Raw genomic sequence first — 22,713 nt, forward strand, 5'->3', positions numbered from 1 at the left:
ACTGCAAACAATGAAATGCAAAATAACCCTTGAATAACAACTCATGACATAAGAGGAAGCTATTCTTTAGATGAACTAAAGATAGATAAATTAATAACTTCTTTTGCTCTATGACAAATGAAGAACAAATCAACATTAGATCAAAAATTAAGCCTTTATACATTAAATAAAATTACTTCTAAAAAAATTTAAAAGTATATATAAAATAACACTTAATAATACATAGTAAACAAATTAATCTTTTGAAGAAATTCAGTACTAACATAATGATTATAATAAAAAAATGTAGGGACATATGTACTGAAATTGGTATGTTTACAATATAAAACCAAATAAATCAAACCCACTAGCCAGCCACTGCAAATTATGTATACTTTAATCAATTACTCATTCTTAAATACCAAAAACAATATATCAGAAGAGAAAAAGCAAATAATAAAAAGAGAAAATACCACGATGCTTATATATCACTCAATTAAATATATATATACATACACATACAGGGAGTGAACAAAAGAAGTTGCCCCTTTTAAAATGTTAATTTGTTATGTCTTTTAATAAATAATAGAAACATTTGTAAAACTATGTTTTTAGAATGTGCTATTTTTTCAAATATGATATCAAATCCTAATTTTTACATGGCTTTTGTAAATACCTAAACTTATGATTTTTGTGACATTTTATCATAAGAAGTGATGTGAACCCTGCTACAGTTTCTTAGATATTCTTATTCCTAGTTGCCTACAATTGTTAAAATTAGGATTTAAGATCATATTTGAACAGATCTCATCAAGTGTGTTCTAAAAACGTACGTTTTAGATATTTTTCTGTTATCTAATAAAAGATATAACAAATTAAAAAGACAACTTTTTTTTTGTCCACCTCCTGCACATGGGGAAAATTTATACTAACCTAAGCAGCAGAAATGAGGTCTAACTTTCATCACACACACTTCATATCCAACATCACACCCTCTATAGTGGCAGTGGATCACCACTTGGCTGCTGTGGTGTCTCTTATTATTTCTCTAGCTCAGTCTAAAGTTTGGCTGGCTTAAGCCAGCTCTGTCAGCAGCTGGTGGTGTTACTGCAGTAGATATTTGCAGCTATACATGGTCCAAGCTTTTTGTGGATATTTCCTGACGTGCATACTCTAAAAAATTGAACTTGCATCACTGTCAGGACTATGGCAATGAATGTTGATGGTTTCATTTACAAGTCAGCCATCATCTGCAACTGATGCAATCTTCAGAACCTCTTGGTCACTGGCCTCATATTTAACACTGCCAGTAGTCCAGTGATCCCTTTGTTTATCCCTCTGTTATTATTGATGACACTACTGACAATAAGATCTTCACAGTTTGTTGGCTACTAGCAACAATGATTCCAAAGGTGTAGCATTTGTTATTTGTGGTACTGAGTTCTGGAAGACGTGTTTCTCTGCCACCCAACATTCAGCTGTCGTTTAGGACAACCTCAACTCTCACTGGGCTTCTCTGGCTTAGAGATATAGTGATATTTTGCACAGACCAATGCACGTACACTACTTGTGGCTCATAGTTTATAGACACATTATGATAAGACACTTAGGGAGAGGGTTCTTGATACTGAAGGGCCTACCATTCATCTTTCTTGATAACAATGTTTTGGAAGCTGACTGCCATGTCTGCACCACTGGTACAAAGGTGGTACTTAGCTAATCATTAGTGGATTCTGCCACTCTGTCCAATAAGGTGTAAGGCTCTTAGGTCTGCTTGGTCCCCAGACTTCAGAATCAGTTAGGTCCCAAATGTCCAATGAACGACCTGGCAATGCATCTTTTAGCATAGATTTTACTAGGTGGAATGTCAGGCTGGATCCACGTGTCTTTGGGTCAATATGAAAATCTAGTTCATTACCAAAAAGAAAGTGCTGGATGTCCACTGTTATTTGCCAAACAAATATAATAGTTTTATAATACTATAAAGCTTCAGCACACTAAGGAACTTCACTTCACTGACTAGTTTGAGAACATGACAGCCAAAATGGTCAAAAATTTGATCTTAAACAGTAAAAGAACAGATTAAAAATACAAAATTGGGTGAATATCTATTAATCAGATGGTCAGTCTAGTGTGTAGGTTGAAAAGTTATAACTGCCAGGTTATAACTATTACACTCCTCTCAAAAATCTATCTTTCGGGTGGAATAATCAACAGACTACTACTGTCAAGTGATACTGGTATGTAGGTTCACATGTACTCATAATCGAATCATCCATGGAATGTACATGCCCAGTGTCTGTGAACTTTCTCAGTCCACTGGCTTCACTGCGACTTTGTTGACCAATACCTTATCAGCTGTGCTGTTCTTTGTTGTCATTCTTTTGATAATGGCAAACATGTTTAGACTTCAGCCAAAATCCAAACACTCCAATACCATCTACACGTAAACAGTACTCAGTTCCAATAAAAAAAAATTGAAATCAAGATTACAAACTTGTTCCTATGCAGAAGCTGGCTCAGGTTAGGTGAAGCCAACCAACCTATACTTCTGACCATTAGAATCCACTAATGTTCATACTGTCATTCTTTAAGGATCATTTTCCACACACCCCACTAGTACAATGGTAAGTCTATGGATTTACATCAGCAGATAGCTCAAGGTGGCTTTGCTATAAGAAAACACACACACATTGTTTATATACATGTGAAGACTTTAAGGCCTCTTATGCTGATGAAACTAAATGCCAACTTAAAATACCAGCATTTGAATATATCGCTATACCTATAAAAATTGGAAAAAAGTTATAAACCTTTCCAACTCTGTTTTCTACCATCAATAAAAACAGGACATCCAATTTCTCTCTCCAACTTTAAAATATTTTTGACAGCAATGTCTGAATCAGGAAGGTGTCAAGTTTCATTTATTATAACTATATATGACAAGCAACATTATATCAGCAATGTATTTTCAAAGTACCTACAATATTGCCAAAGAAACAAATGGACTTATCTCAATTGGAAAGTAACATAAATTTAAATTTATTAGTATGCGTAAGTTGTCAAACTTTCATCATTCTTTACTGATATCAGATAATCAAACCACATAATGTTTTCTTTTGATAGAATTTATAGTATTTTAGAATGCACTTAACACTACAATCCAATATATTTTCTCACATTATAATAAACCAACTGCAAAATGCGTAAAAAGAAATTGTGATTATAAAGAGTTTTTTGCAGTAATTATGTCATATCTCAAAACCAATATGGCACAAGAAGTTTAAACTTCACAGGGGTATAAAGGATATTACGTGGATATAAAGGCCAAAGTTGTCATATGATGCCATTAAGAGCACCACATAATGTCTGATCAATAAGAACAACTGTTAAAAATGTGCTGTCCTAGCACCCAGAATGCATTGCATTAAGGTAACAATGAACATCATATTAAGTTCACAAATCTTATTTGGTATGCTGGCCACTTCCCAGAATATTGGATCTTTGAGTCCGCATGATATATGTACAATTTCAGACAGTCCCACAAACAGAAGTTAACTAGTGTCAGGCCCATTGAATGAGTTGGCAACTCACAAGAAGAGAAATATGAAATTATTCTGCCTTTAACAGGTTCCTGCAAGATATGTTCCAACTAGTTACCAATAGGTGAAGAATCACAATTCTGCATGAAAACAATAATTTCCACCACATTCTGTCGATGAAACTAACATTAGTTATGTTCATTACACAGTACCCTGCAGCATGAAATGTACACGTTTGCATTTCACATGCTGACGGGTATCAGAAATGTCATGATCTAGTAATAAAGTCAGTTGTAAAAACCACACCACCCTGTCATCTTAGTATGATGAAGGTGTTTAGGAAATGTTATATATGGATTAGTTTCCAACCAGATAATACAGTTGGATGTGTTGACAATTTCAAAATGAGTGAAATGTGCTACATCAGTCAATACCACATTGGCAGGAAAATGTTCAATAACTCCCAGTCTTTTATATAATTAGCAATGGTTAAATTCATTTTTTTTTTAAATCTTTAAACATAATGCAGCATTTCAGGAAACATTTCAAAGCTGACTGAAGAGCTCATTGAACAGTTGAAGTTGCCAAATCCTGACACAGGGTAACAAAACATCCATTGCTGCATCCATATGTACTTGAGCTGACTTTTTCAGACCTCAGCAACAGCGTCAGCTAACTAGGTGTTGATGAGCTCTATATGGTTTATAACAAATCCAACCTATCTCCTTGTATTTCTTTTATAATTATACATCAACAATACTGGAATAAAGCCCTCTGCAGATGTTATACACTCTGTAATTCCCTCAGTACTGCTTTAATGTTGTAGCCTATTGTGTAATTATACTTTACTAGCTCATCTATCTGTAAACTTGTCAATTTCATGTTCGTTAAATAAACTACACTGCAATCAAAAGAGCCATTTATACCAATCAGAAATGAATCAAAGTGACCTTCCTTTCACATGATACTCATCACAACCCTGTACAATTTCAACTTCCTATCCCATGCTGTTTGTGAGAAATAATGTGCTGAGCTGTGGCACTTTCTTTGTAATCACCTTGTACTCCAGTGAATGACTTTTACATGCCCACTTAGTTTGGATCACTCATAAAAACTTATGGCATTTTATGTATGGAGCTGCTGCTGTTTGCTTTATTAAAACAAAAATAAAAGGAAATCTTAGTTCAAACAAACATGTCACTAAACTATATCAAGATTAAAATGTATTTTAACTAATTTCCAGTTAAAGCTAGATGAAAGTATGAATTTATATTGTACAAAGCAGTGGTTCTCAACCTTTTTTGACTTGCGGCACACTAGGACAAGCTGAAAATTTTGCGGCAAACCTGGAAAGCCTTAACGATTTTTTAGGGACACGTTATACGGCAGAGTTAAAACCTTAGAACGAAAGTCACGGCCAAAGCAAGCGATAGTATTGTCAATGTGCAGATGACATTAATATCGCTTGCTTTGGCCGTGATTTTCGTTCTAAGTCTTGTTAACGATTTTGTGGTATAACAGAAAATTTAACACTTTTAATTTTTACACATTTTCAATGTGACGCTTGTGCCTGCTTCCGAGAGCAAATAAAATTGAAGCGAGGCTCTAACATAGACGAACAAGTTCGCATTTGATCATCGACTATAAGAAGCCTCTCTCTCTTTGTGGCTTTAATTTCAGTCAATGCTGAAAATCCAATTTCGCAAAACCACGAAGATGCAAATGAAAGCAGAACTTCAACTGCTTTTGAATTGATTGCAGGATATGAATTTTTAATGGAGATCCAAAACTCATCCAAGCTCTTTTCGGGAAACAATGACTGATAAAATTTGTCGTTTCGTAAATCAATGAGCTGTTCTTCCTCCTCAGTTGTAAGTTCTGTTGTCTCGTTGATTCCGAATGGATAGGTCACCCAGTTATATTCATCGATAGCAAGTGACGGGAAGTAATGTTTCAGTGCGGTAGATCGCTTAATGTGTTCAAAATTTGAGGGACATTCGTTAATGGAAGGAAAACAATCAAGGACTCCTTTCGAGATCTTATTCTTCCACAGCGTCAACTTTTCATCGAAGGCCTTCAGTTTGGATGTTGCAGTAATAATGTTTTCAGATGGTCCTTGGAGACTTTACTTCAGAGAATTTAATTTGTCAAACAAGTCAGAGAGAAATTGAACCTTCAACCACAAGATCTCATCATGAAAAGAAAATTCAAAACCTGCTTCCTCAACCTCCAAGAAAGAAATTACTTCAGTTTTTAGTTGGACAAGACGCTTTAACACCTGTCCTTTCGAAAGCCACCGAATTTCAGTGTGATACAGCAGCTTTTTGTAGGCCTGGCATGGCCGAGCGCGTTAAGGCATGCGCTCGTAATCTGAGGGTCGCGGGTTTGCATCCGAGTCCCGCTAAACATGCTCGCTCTTTCAGCCGTGGGGGCGTTATAATGGGACGGTCAATCCCACTTTTCGTTGGTAAAAGAGTAGCCCAAAAGTTAGCGGTGGGTGGTGATGACTAGCTGCCTTCCCTCTAGTCTTACACTGCTAAATTAGGGACGGCTAGCACAGATAGCCCTCGAGTAGCTTTGTGCGAAATTCAAAACATTTGCTGCTTTCTTGTTTTCTTAAAAATATGGGCTATCAGTGATGCGTATGTGTTTTCTTACAGTAAAGCCACATCAGGCCATCTGCTGAGTTCATCGAGGGGAATCGAACCCATGATAAAGATAAAAGAAAATGAATTACCTAAACCTCATGTTCTATGCCTATAGGGGCGGTTTGTTTGTTTGTTTTTGAATTTCGCGCAATTGAACTTCAATTGCATTATAACACAATTTTATATTAACTCGTTTTATAGTATTTGTATGTATTTGGAAAGATTATGGAAACAATATATATTTACATAAGTATAATATAAATGGTAAAACAACATGCGCAAACTAAAATGTCTTTGTAGTTTTTCTTATATGAATGAAAGCAGCGAGAAAAAGGTTAATGGCATTGGTTCACTTCAATATATTTACGTCCAAAATTATATGTACGTATTATAATGTATACCTGACGAACCTCTGTATTATTTTGCGTTGTTGTTTTTGATTAAGCACAAAGCTACAATGGACTGTCTGTGGTTTGCCCACCACGAGTATCGAAACCCGGTTTTTAGCGTTTTAAGTTCGCAGACATACCGTTGAGTTACTGGGGAGGCGTTTATTTTTTATTTTTTGCGATGTTGTACAAGTTCAAATAGCTGGAACTTTTAATTTTAATTTAAAAGTTAATTTAATGTGAATGTGTATCAAATTTATAATAATTGCCAACAAGATTCATATACACAAACAATATTAAGTCCTCTATCTGGCATGATAATAACTTTCAAGTTGATATAGATGCAGATCACTTAACGAGTAAGCTAGCTAACTCTTTTATTCGCTGGACTCACGCCGTTTACAAGCTGACTTTTAACCGCGGAAAATATCTAATGTCCTCGTAAAAATACTATCGTCTAACGTTAAATGGTTTGTAGTGTTCGACATCTATGAACGTTCTTGGTCAAATATAGGTAGTTTTTTTTCGATTAATAAGCGTTTATCACAGTTATCAGTTCTGAGGTTTATAGTATACTAACTGTTGCAAACTAACAATATATGCTATTTCTCAGCGAGTTTGATGACTATCTTTTATAATCATTTGACAAGGTTCCAGAAATTTCAGTTGGCAACGATACTGGCAGTCACTAGAATTTGAATACACATATCTGCAATTGATGATTCTTTACTCTAAAATCTTCTACAAATTTATAAAATAGAGGAGAATTTCGCAATACATATTTAGCACAAGAAGTGGCGTACATTTCTAAATATTAATATATATTTAACTAAAACAATCGTTCATATTAAAATAAATATATGTTAATGAAATGCCGTTACAATCGAAACTACGTGAACTAAACCCAGGGTTTGTTTGCTTGTTTTTAATTTCGCACAAAGCTACTGAGCTAATCTGTGCTAGCTGTCCCTAATTTAGCAGTGTAAGACTGGAGAGAAGATAGCTAGTCATCACCGCCAACTCTTGGGCTACTCTTTTACCAACGAATAGTGTGATTCACCGTCATATTATAATCTGGAATCGAGCCCACGACTCTCAGATTAAGAGTCGAGTGCCTTATTCACCTGGCCATGGCGGGCCCAGATTTTGGAGATGACAATGTTTAAGGTACTAGCAAATATTGTTTCCAATATTTATGGCCTTTTAGTTCTTCTTTATTCATCATCTTGTAACCTAAAGAAAATAAAAGAAATCTATAACATTAAATAGTTTGCCAAAATCATAAATTTGGCGAAGGAGAACAATATTATTCACACACTCAATTAATCTAGGTTACAAAATAATAAGTTTAAAATGACTTGAAGACTTTATAAATATTTCACCTCGGGAAATATGTACGTAGTGCTGTGGCGACATATAACTGATAAGTAAATAAATATTTATATAAACAATTCAGTTATGTTGCGTGTATAAAACATTTTAATATACAATGTTTGGGATTAAAAACAACTTAATCCTTATCGTGATAGTAACACATATTTTGATTACTTAATTATCAATTTATTTGATTTACTGAAAATCAGCGTGGGATGTTTGCATATTTTATAAACAAAAATAATGCAGATTGCATAGTGTTATGGAAGAAGAAATAGTATCTGACCCTTCAAGTCACGCACAACACGACCAAAACACCTATAATATTTTAATGCATAGTGTTATTTAATCAACATCAATAATTCTTTGAATAAATACGAAATGTCCAAATTATCTTAAGAAAAATGCGTGGAAAATTATTTTTAGACAAGAAAAAAAAAGTTGTTTTTTTTTCTAATGTGCAAATACCGACGTTCAGAAGGGTGTATTGAAATCAATGTGTATTTCGGAAATTACGGAATTAGCTAGCAAGCACATTTAAGCCCTCCTGGTGGCACAGCAGAATGTCTGTGGACTGACAACGCTAGAAACCCGTGGTGCGCAGTACACAGATAGCCCATTATGTAGCTTTGTACTTAACTTCTATCAAGTTAAAGTCACACCTTTTATTATTATTGTATGTGAGAGGGTGTAGAGGGTGTGGACAAATAAAATAAAATAGCATTAACCGATTGTGAAGTATGACTAAACGTTTAGTGCTGAAACGTTGGCAATTATTATAAATTTGATACACATTCACATTAAATTAACTTTTAAATTAAAATTAAAAGTTCCAGCTATTTGAACTTGTACAACATCGCAAAAAATAAAAAATAAACGCCTCCCCAGTAACTCAACGGTATGTCTGCGGACTTAAAACGCTAAAAACCGGGTTTCGATACTCGTGGTGGGCAAACCACAGACAGTCCATTGTAGCTTTGTGCTTAATCAAAAACAACAACGCAAAATAATACAGAGGTTCGTCAGGTATACATTATAATACGTACATATAATTTTGTACGTAAATATATTGAAGTGAACCAATGCCATTAACCTTTTTCTCGCTGCTTTCATTCATATAAGAAAAACTACAAAGACATTTTAGTTTGCGCATGTTGTTTTACCATTTATATTATACTTATGTAAATATATATTGTTTCCATAATCTTTCCAAATACATACAAATACTATAAAACGAGTTAATATAAAATTGTGTTATAATGCAATTGAAGTTAAAATATTAATAACTAAATCAAACTTCAAAAAGATTGCAATATTTACAGAAATACTATGTACTATTCATGTTAATGTAACACAAATAATATTCAATAAATAGATTTATGTTGGAATGAACATGAATTCGTAAAATCAAAGTATTTTGATGGCTAAAAATTATTATACCAAGATATTGAGTCTTACATTTACTAAAGAAAAACAAAGCAATTCTATAAAGATATAAGACGAAACCCCAATTTTCAAATTTAAAAAAAACATCGATGCAAAAAATAGTAATAATGGACACTTCATAAAAAGGCATAATGTCAAACAAACAAATACATTAAAATTTTAGAAATAAATAACTTCACTTTTGTCTGTTTTGGAATTTCGCACAAAGCTACTCGAGGGCTATCTGTGCTAGCCGTCCCTAATTTAGCAGTGTAAGACTAGAGGGAAGGCAGCTAGTCATCACCACCCACCGCCAACTCTTGGGCTACTCTTTTACCAACGAATAGTGGGATTGACCGTCACATTATACACCCCCACGGCTGGGAGGGCGAGCATGTTTAGCGCGACGCGGGCGCGAACCCGCGACCCTCGGATTACGAGTCGCACGCCTTACGCGCTAGGCCATGCCGGGCCTCACTTTTGTCATCCTGCAATTATTATGTCAAATACATAAGCAAATACCTAATTGGATTACCGAAACGATTCACTGAGAAACACATCAACATATATACTATAATAATATCAAATCCAGGTATTCATTAAGAAACACATCAACACATCAACATATGTATACCAAATCCAGGTATTCACTGAGAAACACATTGACGTAAACACTGTAACTATACCAAATCCAGGTATTTACTAAGAAACACATTGGCCTCTATATTATAATCATACCATATCCATCCACATATTTACTATAATAGTACCAAATCTAGGTATTCATTAAGAAACACATCAACATAATTATACCAAATCCAGGTATTCATTAAGAAACACATCGACATAATTATACCAAATCCAGGTATTCATTAAGAAACACATCGACATATATACTATAATTATACAAAATCCAAGTGTGAAAATCAATATTTGTTTTTGTTTCGCTTGAGGCTATTCGAGGGCTATCTACGCTTGTCGTCCCTAATTTAGTAGTGTCAGAGTAGGTGGAAGACAGCTGATCATCACTACCTACCGCTAATTTCTTGCGTTACTCTTTTAACAACGAATAGTGGGATTGACCGTTACGTTAAAACGCACCCACTTCTGAAAGAGCGAGCATGTTTGGTGCGACGAGGATTTTAACCCGCGACTCTTGGATTACGAGTCGAGTGCTTTAACCACATGGCCATGCCGAGCGAAAGTAATGAGAAGTGCTTGTAGTTACTAAGGGTAATCTGAAACAAGTAACGTTGAGATGCTTGTTTCATATGGAGGATTACTACACAAAAAATATATTATTCCTGGTAGGATTTTTCTTTACTAATTAAAATACTTTTTATTGGTGTTTTAAATAGAAAGTTCTAACGTTCATGATTTTTGGGTTAAAAAGATTACACGTTCGCCAGTGGCGTAAGTAGAGGGGAACAAGGGTGTACATCTGTCCTCTGGCGCAGCGTCGGGGGTGAGGGCGCCACATTGATGTTACATAATTAGGAATGAATTTCAGAATGAAATGTTTTCCCCTCTTAACCAAGTAATGTCCAGTGTCCCATATATGAGAGTTGCAACGTCATGTGTCGCCACAATTTGGTTGTGATTTGGTCACGTTATACCATAACGCTGTTATGAAATCGTCACAATGCAGTCACTTCATAGCGAATAATCAACGTTGTTATGTAACATTGTGTGAACGTTGTGAAATCTAACATTATATGCTGTAAATCAGTAATCAGAACGCACATTACACGAGTACTTCACCGAACAAAGTCGGTAAATTGTCTATTACTTGATCCAGTTTTCGCAATGCTACCATGACCTCAGCGCCTTGTCCTTCGGGAGTAACCGAACGGCTATAACAGTTAATTGACCCCCGCAAGTCTGATAAAGCTGGAAACGAAGCCGAGAAAATCTAACACTGGACTAGATTGTGAATAGCAGATACAAGTCCGGGCCTTTCGCGCCTTTTCGGCATTGATCCTAAAATTGAAACGGGTGAGCGCGTAACCGAACCATAAGATTTTTGGATGCACCGCTATGTGCTCAAGGTGAAAATTATTGCTATAAAATCTAAAATTCGTTTATTCGTTGCAGTGTTCATGTATCGGTCATATCATTTGAAAAATACTCATAACGACTTCGTTGTTAAGGATAAATGTAATGGGGATTTGGTTTCAAATAGATTTAATATTTCCTGTTCCTCTCACATTCTCCTGATCTCCTTTACCTATTAACTACTGATCGTTTGTTTGATCTACTCACGCTGTTTGCCCTAGCTTTTATCCCAAGCGCCCTAGCTAGCTTTTATTCCACCCAACTTCGGACCAAAGCGGAAGCGTAAACCCTTTCGTCAATAACTATTCTATTACTCGGGGGATTAAAAGCAGAGAAATGCGTAACAGTACAGTGATGTGCCAAAAAACATGATTTCCTATAATGTAATATTATAATTTCTTATACAGCAGACAAGAAATTACGGAATCCTAATTTTAACAATGAGATATAATTGTTATATATACGTTGTTGGGCCATATAAATGGTGTCATATTACACCTCTTGCTTAAAACTCATAATGTCAAAAGGATCGATAGGCCACGCTTTCGCGGTTCGTATTTGTACTGAAAATCAAGATCAAGCAAGCTTTTGCCCTTTTGCTCTACGCTAGTTTTTTTTTTCCTCGCTGAGCTCGCCTTAGTCATGCCATGACTAAACAAAGAATAGTAAATTACAACTTACTCTATTGCCAGTTGTGAAAGGTCTTTTAGTAAGTTAAAACTTATCCTGTTTTACCTGAGATCATCTATGGGATAGAAAAGATTGTCAGTTTTGGCTTTGGTGAGTGTGAAGCGACAATTACCGACAGCATAAATTTTGAGGAACTAATCGATAAATTTGCAGCAGCAAAGGCAGGAAGAATTTCTCTTTGAAGTTACGTAATAATATCCAAAGCATTATATCAAACTATTTCTTTTACCTTATGCTAACTTTCCAGGTTACTATATCCAAGGTATTGTTTTAAGTTTTCGCAATGTTATATTTGCCTATTATTTTAGTATAAAATAATTCTGCATTCATTTTTTATACGCATTCTTGTTTCTCATTCTGTCCTTCTCTGGTATTCAATTATATCTTCAAAATACTATTGTTGACTCAATTATTTCACTTTTTTCATCTCCTTTATACCCTAAAAATACGCCACGAAATTCAGGTTTTCATGTTCTAAAACTCATAAATTTCTGGGAAAGCATTACGGACCCTCTTATGGCTTACGTTTTGTCACGAGAGGGCGCGAAAACTGACTTTGTCCTCAGACACTGAAAACCCTAGCTACGCCTCTGTAATTATGTGTAGATAGCGATACTTGATAGATGGCCTTTGTTTTGATGACGTTTTGAATTTTCTAAAGCCAGATTTCTTATTGTTGGCGTTTGCTCTCATCAGATTCTGTCATAAAAGAACATCACATACAACTCTTTATACACCGTATGCATAATTGTCATGTGTCATTTAAAATTGTTATTTAACTTTAAAAACTGCTTTTCTGGTAACACCAATATCACTCAGTTCAACTACATAACACACAGACCACTGCAGTTAGAATAGGCACAGTAGACTGTATAATTAACATAATCTTACTTTTTAAAAGAAACGTCGTGTTTATTTTACATCACTAGGTCAGGATGATGACAACCGAAACAACTTTAATCTGGTCTCGCTGCCAGCTCAAACTGCATGTTCTGTTTCCATTACATCGTATAGTCAATACGTTTTTCCATGGCTAACTTACAAGCATAGCTATTCTTATGATTACAAACACTTCTAAACATCCTTTGACTGCTTTCTAGTTTTTCACCCTAGTTTTAAAAGAGTTATTTGACGTATAATGCTCTTGGTTCAGATATGTCTGTCATCACGAACAAATTAGGTTTCTAGCCACTAAATTAATAAAACAAAATTCAATTTTCTGTATGAACTGTATCACTAATTGTATCGGTTTAAATGAAGTGGCATTGAGTGTTTCTGAATTATTATTCCTTGAATAAAACTGAAATATTTAATTAAAACCTTCCCAGCCACAGAAGATTAATTGAATCACTATTACAGACAATTGACAGCTGGTGTTGTCTGTATATTTGTCAAATGTTTGTCAAAATTTAAGTAGATGATAGAATAATTTCTTCTTATGAACTGGGTAACTAAATTAAGTGGACATCAGTAGTGTAGACAATTTCCCTGAGATGTGGGGAGAAGCAAGACAAATTATTCTTCCCCATTCTGCTATCATAATAAAATCAGTGATAAATTGAATATGTTACCCTATGGATTATCACAGTTGTATCTAAGGCTTTATATAATTCACTCGAAAATCGAAAGTTCACATATTTTTGGTCAATTACTTTACAACCTAACTGACGGGTTGAATTATTATTCTCTAGATTTTTATTACGATACAGTCTGCAGTTATTACACTTTTAAGGGTAACTCCTATACACTCTTTATGGCTAAAGTCATTATTACCCAGTCTATTTCTATCTCTCTTCTTTTTCATAATAATTTATAATATATTTTTATTTTACACAAAGATTGTTTTCAGTTCACACTAAACGTCTTTTTATATGTTCTTAGGTCTAGTAGATTTTTATATTCTAAATTGAAGTCACTGTCTCCTGGCTCTGAATCTATGACAGCCACACTTTCCATACTCATCTATGCCTCAGAAGCTGCATCTTCTCTTTCAGAGTTTCTCTGCAACAGATTGATACCACAGATCTTGGTCTTCCCACCTACTTTTTCTTTATAGTACACTCTATTTACAAGTTTCTGCACTTCAAATGGTTTTTTTTCAATGCAATGTGACTTTGTTGTTGTCAATGAGTAACAGAACTAAGATATTCTGTCTGATCTTGAAACATTGATCCTTGGATTTCTTGTCACACAAGAGCTTTTGACTATCTTCGATGTGTTTAGCTTTCACAGTATAACTGCTTTGTAGGTCCAATACAGTACCTTCCAGTCCTCAGTTATTTAGGTCTCTTCCCCTTTTTCTTGTGATCGACTTTCTCTCGGGCACTGCCCCAAATTTTCTCCATGAAAGAGTTTTTCTTTATGCTTTTTTCAGTTTCCATGGACATACATTTGGGATGTCACTTCACAAAACTAAAAGGGGCTCTTAATACTTACTTTACACATGTATATTTTTATTTATTAAAAATAATATTTTCGTGAATACTTTTCAGAGATAGAACAATATTCTTTTAGCTTTCACCATGTAAATTTTGTAGCATACATAGAGTTTTTCTATAATAATATAAAAGAATCTGAATACTTTCTTTAAATTTATTTCCTTATGTTCAATATAAAATAAAAAATTGTGTGAACGATGTATGGATCTCAAAATTGAGCATGTTGAACTTTGTTGTTTTAAAGTTTAAAGGTTAAGGCAATGGTTAACCAAGTAAAATACAATTATATTTGAGGATATCTAAGGGCCAAGCATGGCCAGGTGAGTTAATGCGTGCGACTCATAATCTGAGGGTCGCAGGTTCGTATCCCCGTCGAACGAAACATGCTCGCTGTTTCAGCCGTGAGGGCGTTATAATGTGACGGTCAATCCCACTATTCGTTGGTAAAAGAGTAGCAGACGTTGTAGCAGAATACCATGTCTTAGGCTTCTGTCACGGAGCTCAATTTCTGGCGAAAAACAGGGGTTCTTATGCTAATTCTCTTTAGTGTCATTGCGACTTCTCAAATAGTTTGCATGAGCACCCACAAGTAGATCTGTCCCTTAACTGGACTATTTTTTTTCGCAGCTCATCATAATTATCAGAACCAAAAACAAAAATATTTCTCTAAATAGTAATTTTCTCTAAACTATACCAGCAACAGTCTGTCGGTGTGACTCTCATATCCAGTATTTAAAGAAATTTGCACAAACATTCTCACGACCGTTTTTCCCGACGTGAAGTGTCGGTTCAAAAATCTCTTCTTCTGTTCGTCCTTGAGATACTTTCCTTCATAGTCTGGCGCAGTGGTTCTTAACCTTGTCGGAGGTACTGAACCCCAGAAGTTTCGTACTTGCATTCTCTGAATTGTAATTGGAAAAATAAAATATGATTTTTTCAAATTCAAAGCATAAGTAGATATTTTATTTAAAACACCAATAAAAAGTATTTTAATTAGTAAAGAAAAATCCTACCAGGAATAATATATTTTTTGTGTAGTAATCCTCTATATGAAACAAGCATCTCAACGTTGCTTGTTTCAGATGTGTTTCTTAGAGAATACCTAGATATGGTGTGATTATAGTATACATGTCGATGTAGAGTTTGTATTAGTACATAGATTTATATGGTACATAGAAGTATATATACATTATTTTGTTGTGTTAAAGTATTCAACCAACATCTCCATGGAGAAAACAGTCTCCACTTAAGTGTTTGATGACCGTGTTTACTTGTCCTACCAATGAAAATCCACAAAATTTAAATGAACGCTATCACTAGTGGAGACCAGTGCAGTCCTTTGTTGGTTTTTATTTTGATCAGAACCACATTCAACGAATATTTGTTTGTTTTTCCACAAATCCAAACTTGTTATTTGTAAAGGTTAAGTTGAACATATCTCCTATATATTTAGTAACACTGAATTAGTTCAAGGTATTCCTATTTCTTCTCATTCTATTCGGATGACAGCGGTCGATATACATTTCAGTATATACATAACAACTGGTAAATGCATGTGCAAAGATAGTATTGGCTGGTATGGGAATTAAAACTTTGATTAAAATAAAGTGCAGAGTAACAAACTTTCTTTGTTAACCTGAAGATGACCTAAGAAGGTCAAAACGTTGTTCTGTACTTTATTTTTAATTGAAGTTTTAATATCCATACCAGCTGTCTTGAGAATAGATGTTTACTTCAAGTGGGTTTCTCGTCATCACAAACGTATTATTCCACTGGACAGTAATTTGTTCATCAGTCAGGCTACTATTCATCTGTTTCTTAATCTACCTGTCTCTCCAACGTTTAGCTGTTTGAGTTTATCAGTCTATCTTTCTGTCTATCTATCCACCTTTCTGTTTCTCCATCAATATATCCATTTTCTATCTGTCTTTATGTCATTCTGCTCACTGTCTATTTGTCTATCTTTCTCTCCATCCAGCTATCTTTTGCCAGTCTATCAATCTATCTCTCTGTCCGTCTGTCAGTCTATCCAACTTTATCACCTATCTAAAGAAGTCGTAATAGAATATTTATTTGAAGATATTCAAAATCTAGGTATTTCGCCAGATAATGTCAGCCTCACGATCATTCATGGAACTGATTAAAACAGCTATGGCCATTAAGAATCATCTGTCTGCTTTAACTCCAAAATAAACTTCTTATTTTTAACAAACCACCCGTTACGAGCTGTGGAGTTATAAGACAGTGTTGTGTTAAGAGTTTGGAAAGATGGTCGGTCATGTTCGTACGTTCCTGCGTCAGCATAATATCCGGAGTTTAAACATGTTAAAAGTTTCAAGTGACAAGTGTACATTGAACTTAAACATGGCTATAATACCGAATAAAATCTTAAACCAATTGAATTATTTTTACAGATGGTGTTATTTAAAGAGATTTAGTTTCAATTTTTTTCATTATCAAAGACATTTCACCTTCTTAAGGTGACTATATAATATATATTAGAGATTAATGAAGTAAAAAAATATATCTTCAGTATATTAAAGGCCAATGAAGTATGGACTAGTTCACGCTTCACAAATGAGATGGTTTGAACGAAGTAATGGATAATCTCGGACAAGTTGGAGAGATAATCCTTTGTCCTGCACTTCAACCTATCATATCGATTCAGAAAATCAGTTATTTACTAATAGTTCTGGACTGTAGTGTTTGTACAAGTTTATGGCAATTTTTTAATTCGCAGCTGAGATCTTATTTGTTCATCTCCTTTTCTTCTACTGGTCAATAGCGTGGTTTCGCTTGAGGTAAAATTTCACAATCAAGAGCAAAATTTTAAACAATTAGTCTAAATACGCATAACAGGTAGGTTTATCTAACAGGAATCAGTTGATTGATTTATCTTTTGTCAATAAACGTCAACCAATCGTCACATACACACTTTTGTATCTGTGGAAGTGTTTTAGTTTCCTGCCTTTTAAATGCCCCCCCCCCCCCCTGCTGGGACGGTGGTAAATATACGTACTTACGACGCTAAAATCAGGAGTTCAATTCCTTTCGGTGGACTCTTTCAAGCCGTGGAGGCGTTATAGTGTAACAGTCAATCCCACTATTCGTTGGTAAAAGAGTAGTCCCTGAATTGGCTGTGAGTAGTGATGACCAGATGCCTTCCTTCTAGTCTTACACTGCTAAATTAGGGACGGCTAGCGCAGATAGCCATCATGTAGCTTTGCTCGATATTCAAACCAAATACTAAATACTTTTTTAACAAAAGATAAAATCAAAATTAAGAGTATCAAATATTTGTTTTTATTTATAGCTTCCCAAGTTCATATGTCCTGCTGTGTTGTGGCTTACAGAGTGCAGAATTATTTTCGTGATTCATGGTATGCCGCACGTCTTACTAACGTCACAACAGCGCAAACTGCAACGTTAAGCGTCCCTTATGTGACATCATTTTAGTGTCACACACAGAAAATAAACTACTGTATGGTGGTGCGAGCGGTTAAAACGGGTATTTCGATGAACACCAAATTTAGCGGTGATATCTTTATCAGGAAAATGAACAAATAAAACATGTACGTAGTTTTATTGTTAATATGTGGGTAATACCACCAAACAGTACATTTATTATTACTTTTGAAATAATAACTCATACTAGTTTAACTTTCCCATCCTTCAATGGCATAGCGGTATGTCTGCGGACTTACAATGTTAGAATCCGGGGTTCGTTACCCGTGGTGTGCAGGGCACAGATATCCCGTTGTGTCGCTTTGTACTTGATGACATACGAAGAAAACCAAAAATAGTAATTGCATATGAGTTGTTAGAAGTTTGATTCACATTTCTTAGTGGTTAGCTTGTTCGGATTGTGAATTCGAGGATTACCAGTTTTTGCCCTATCGCTGAAGGAAAAGTGACTTTTATACTTTGGGGCTTTGTAGTGCGTTATAAGAGTGACGGTAAACTCCATTAATTCGTTAAATATGAGCGGCATTAGATTCTATTGAACAGTTGCTTAACTTCTAAGCTATTGGTTCAAGATTAAGGATGACTATCTTGACTTACTTCCAAGCTGGCCTGGCATGGCTAGATGGTTAGGACACTCGACTCGCTATCTGAGGGTCGCGGGATGAAATCCCCGTTACACCAAATATTCTCGCCATTTCAGCCGTGGGGGTGTTATATTGTTTTGGTCAATCCCACTATTCGTTGGTAAAAGTGTAAACCAAGAGTTGGCGGTAGATAGTGATGACTAGCTGCCTTCTTTCTCGTCTGCTAAATTAGGGACGGCTAGAACAGACAGCTCTCGTGTAGCTTTGCGGGATGTTCAAAAACAAATAAATATTCTAAGCTATTGGTTAAACATTAGGGATCGCTACGAGCAGATAGGCCTAGGTAATTGTTAGAAACAGCACATGCTTTTTACAACTGCTGTAGATATCTCAATCAAATACGATTTGATGCCGTGTTTTTGGTAGTAGTTTTTAATTTTACGTGTTTATATTTTTAATCTTGAGGTCTGTTAATAACCAATGAATTAATAGGTTTATTAGGGACAATTTTATCGTGTATACGTATATTTTAACTTAAGAAGAACTGTATCAAATGAAAGCACTTCTATCTTTTCTAAACAGCAAGAAAAATAGAAAAATATTGTACTTTATTGAACACAGTTATCTACTGATGTTAAAAAATAATTTCAACTAAGAATAAAAGAAGATAGCTTTAGTTACAGTCGACAACATATTACGTCTCGTTTCTGTTTCCCGCCATTTATTCTGTTTTTGCTTTGTTTTTCTTAGCTTATTAACACAGTTTAACGCCAGGGTTGTGAGTGTTCGATTAACGCTAGTCCATATAAAATTTCTGTGAAAAAAACTTTATTACAACGTCTGAAAACGAAACGTTAGGAAAAAAAATTAACGCTAAGATAATTATAAAGTTCTGTTATTAGTACTGAAGATAACGGATCACCCTACTGTTTAACAAGGTTCGATTGTGGTATGTTTTGTAAATTTTGTTTGTTTGTTTTTTAATTTTGCGAAAAGTTACGTGTAACGTGTTTGTGTGTTGTTGAATGATATTTTGTGAATATTCAGAGTATCAGTAAATCGTTTACATCGAATGAGCAGACGGCTCTGCCCCAATAGATTTCAGCGTGATTTGATGATCCAAGTTTCGTATGTGAATAACTCTAGTATATATATTTGCACACGTAATGGGATACTTGCGTGAGATCAAACAAATCTAAAACCTTGCTAAAGTGATTATATTAATATTATTTTCACTTTATTCATCGATCATCTCGATTATAACTTCTTCTTACTGCAAAGTTTCCACGTTCACAGAAAGGTTACTTTCAAAATTTTCTTGTTGCAAGTATAAACTTTCTCCCTCTATATGGCGTCGTCGGCCAACAATGAAATAGTGTTAATTTTACGTTATCTATTTTTATTATATAGACCTATATTATATTAGATTCACCCTTGTTATAAACGTTAAAGACAGGTTGATAAGTGTTATTATTGTATTAACACTTGTTCTAAACGTTAAAGACAGTTGATAAGTGTCATCATTATATTCATCCTTGTTATAAACGTTAAAGACAGGTTATAAAGTATCATTATTGGATTCACTCTTGATATAATCGTCAAAGACAGGTTGATAAGTGTCATTATCGGATTCACCCGTGTTATAAACGTGAAAGACAGGTTGATACACTCTTGTGCAAATTAATTGAAACAAGACGGAAAATTACGAATTTTTTTAATTTTTTGCGTTTTATTTCTCAGAATCCAAAAATTACTCACAAATTAATACATAATATAACCACCTTTATTTTTCAGAAGATCATTAATCCGCTTTAATATCGAGTCCACGAGTTGACTACAATCTTTACTAATTCTTGGATCGCGGTACCACCCCTCAATTATGGCCTCAATTAGCTTATCTTTCGTAGTACAGTCTTTTCTCCGAAGTCTTTCTTTACAAATCGCCCAAAGATTTTCAATAGGATTTAAGTTCAAAGAATTTCCAGACGAGTCCAGCACCTTTATTTGCGTTGTAGTAATAAAATTCTTTACAAGTTTCGATGTGTGGAACGGAGCCAAATCTTGCTAAAAATGCCAGATCCATCTGGAAATCTCTTTTTCAATTCTGGAATGGCTTTTTTCTGCAAAACTTTGATGTACTGCGGTCCTCGCATCATACCTTCTACGATATGTAAGCCTCCGACGTCATAGAGGCTGAAAAAGCCCCAAAACATCTTCTTCAAGGGATGTTTTACGAACTTATTGATGTGAGATTCTCGAAGTTGCTCACCTGGAGGTCTGCGAACATGCAGACTTCTTTGACCCCGTACGAAGAAATGAGTCTCGTCACTGAATAACACTTTCCTCCATTGTTCTTGCGTCCAGTTCTTGTATTTCAGACCCCATTAATACCGTTTTTTCTTCATTGAGTTGGTAAGAAGTTGTTTTTTGACTGGTCTTTTTGCCATTCTAACGCAATTTCGAATGACGTAATATTTCTCAAAATTTCGTCATATATCCCAAATATAGATCCACCGTACTGTAAAACACAGCTAATGACGCCGTCTGTGTGAAAAAAAAATGACTATTAAAGGAAATCAGCGGGCCCAGCGAGCCTACACCGGCCACCATGCTGAAAATATTGGAAAATGACCATTTGTTTCAATTAATTAGCACAAGAGTGTAAGTACTATTATTGAATTCATATTTATTCTAAACGTTAAAGACAGGTTGATAAGTGTCATTATTGAATTCACTTTTGTTGTAAAAAATTAAATATAGGTTGACAACTGTCATTATTGGATTCACCCTTGCTCTAAACGTTAAAAGACAGGTTGATAAGTACGTCTAAGGTTTAAAACAAATGTGAACCTAGTAATAATAGATTGTTCGACTCCTAAACTCCCTCGTCTCATATTGTCACAAGATTCTGCTTGAATCGTACTCTCGCGTCTCAAATTGTCACAAGATTTGGTCGAATCAAACCCTCGCGTCTCATATTGTCACAAAACTGGTCGAATCAAACTACTCTTGCGTCTCATATTGTCACAAGATCTGTTCGAATCAAATTCTAGCGTCTCATATTGTCACAAGATCTGGTCGAATCAAACTCTTGCATCTTATATTGTCAGAAGATTCTAGTCGAATGAAAATTCCACGTCTCCAGTGTCTCATATTGTCATGAGGTTCTAGTCTGATGCCTTACGATCACTAAGCGATACCATCTGGCAAGATTAATAAAAATTATTTGCGATGTTTTTGTTGTTTTTTTTTTCGTTGGGTTATTTTATTTTCAAAAAATGTTTTTGGATTAGATTTTCAAGTCTTTCATTAAATACAAATAGTGGCACGCAGCCAGCGCATTTCCTGGCTAGTTCCCTAATATAAACTATAAAACTGCTATTCACTGTTATTTTGAATTAAATGTCCAAATTAAACTAGACATCGTTTTAACCAGTTGATGTCAGTACAAAAATCACTTTGCTGGAATTTGGAAATATCTTAAGTCTATGGCTGCGATTGAGTAAAAACTACATGGAACATTGGATGTGGTTTTTATCACTGTTATTAGGCTTAGTAAAATAAGCCCAATGTTTTTTTTTATCACTGTTACTAGCCTTAGTGAAATAAGCCCAATGTGGTTCTTATCACTGTTATTAGGCCTACTGAAATGAGTCTAGTGAGATATTTAATCACTATTATCAGGCCGAACTGTTTTATTGCTTCGCTAGCTTCAGAGTTTTATTCCATAACATTAAACGCTTTGTATAAAACAACATTTTGGACTGACTTATCTAACATATCGTCAAATGCCTTCTATAAACGTAATTTTTTATATTCTTCTGTTATCTAATAAAAGATATAACAAATTAACAATGTTTTCGTCCACCCTCTGTATCTATGATGGCTTATAGTACTAAAAATAGTTTTGATGCCGGTGGTTTTGTGGAGCTTTTCACTTCAAAACAAAGAAATCTAACGAGGGTTCCAATAGATCAAAACTTCTCAGCTGATTAATAGATCACTCAACAGGATCCTGCACAATGACTCAGCTGCAATCTCTGAATTAACCATTTTGCATCTGTGGACATTCATCATGAGTAAATACGGTTCATGTTTGTGAGCTCACAAGTATCTATTACTTA

This window comes from Tachypleus tridentatus, chromosome 8 (assembly GCF_004210375.1).
Source record: "Tachypleus tridentatus isolate NWPU-2018 chromosome 8, ASM421037v1, whole genome shotgun sequence".
Lineage (NCBI taxonomy): Eukaryota > Metazoa > Arthropoda > Merostomata > Xiphosura > Limulidae > Tachypleus > Tachypleus tridentatus.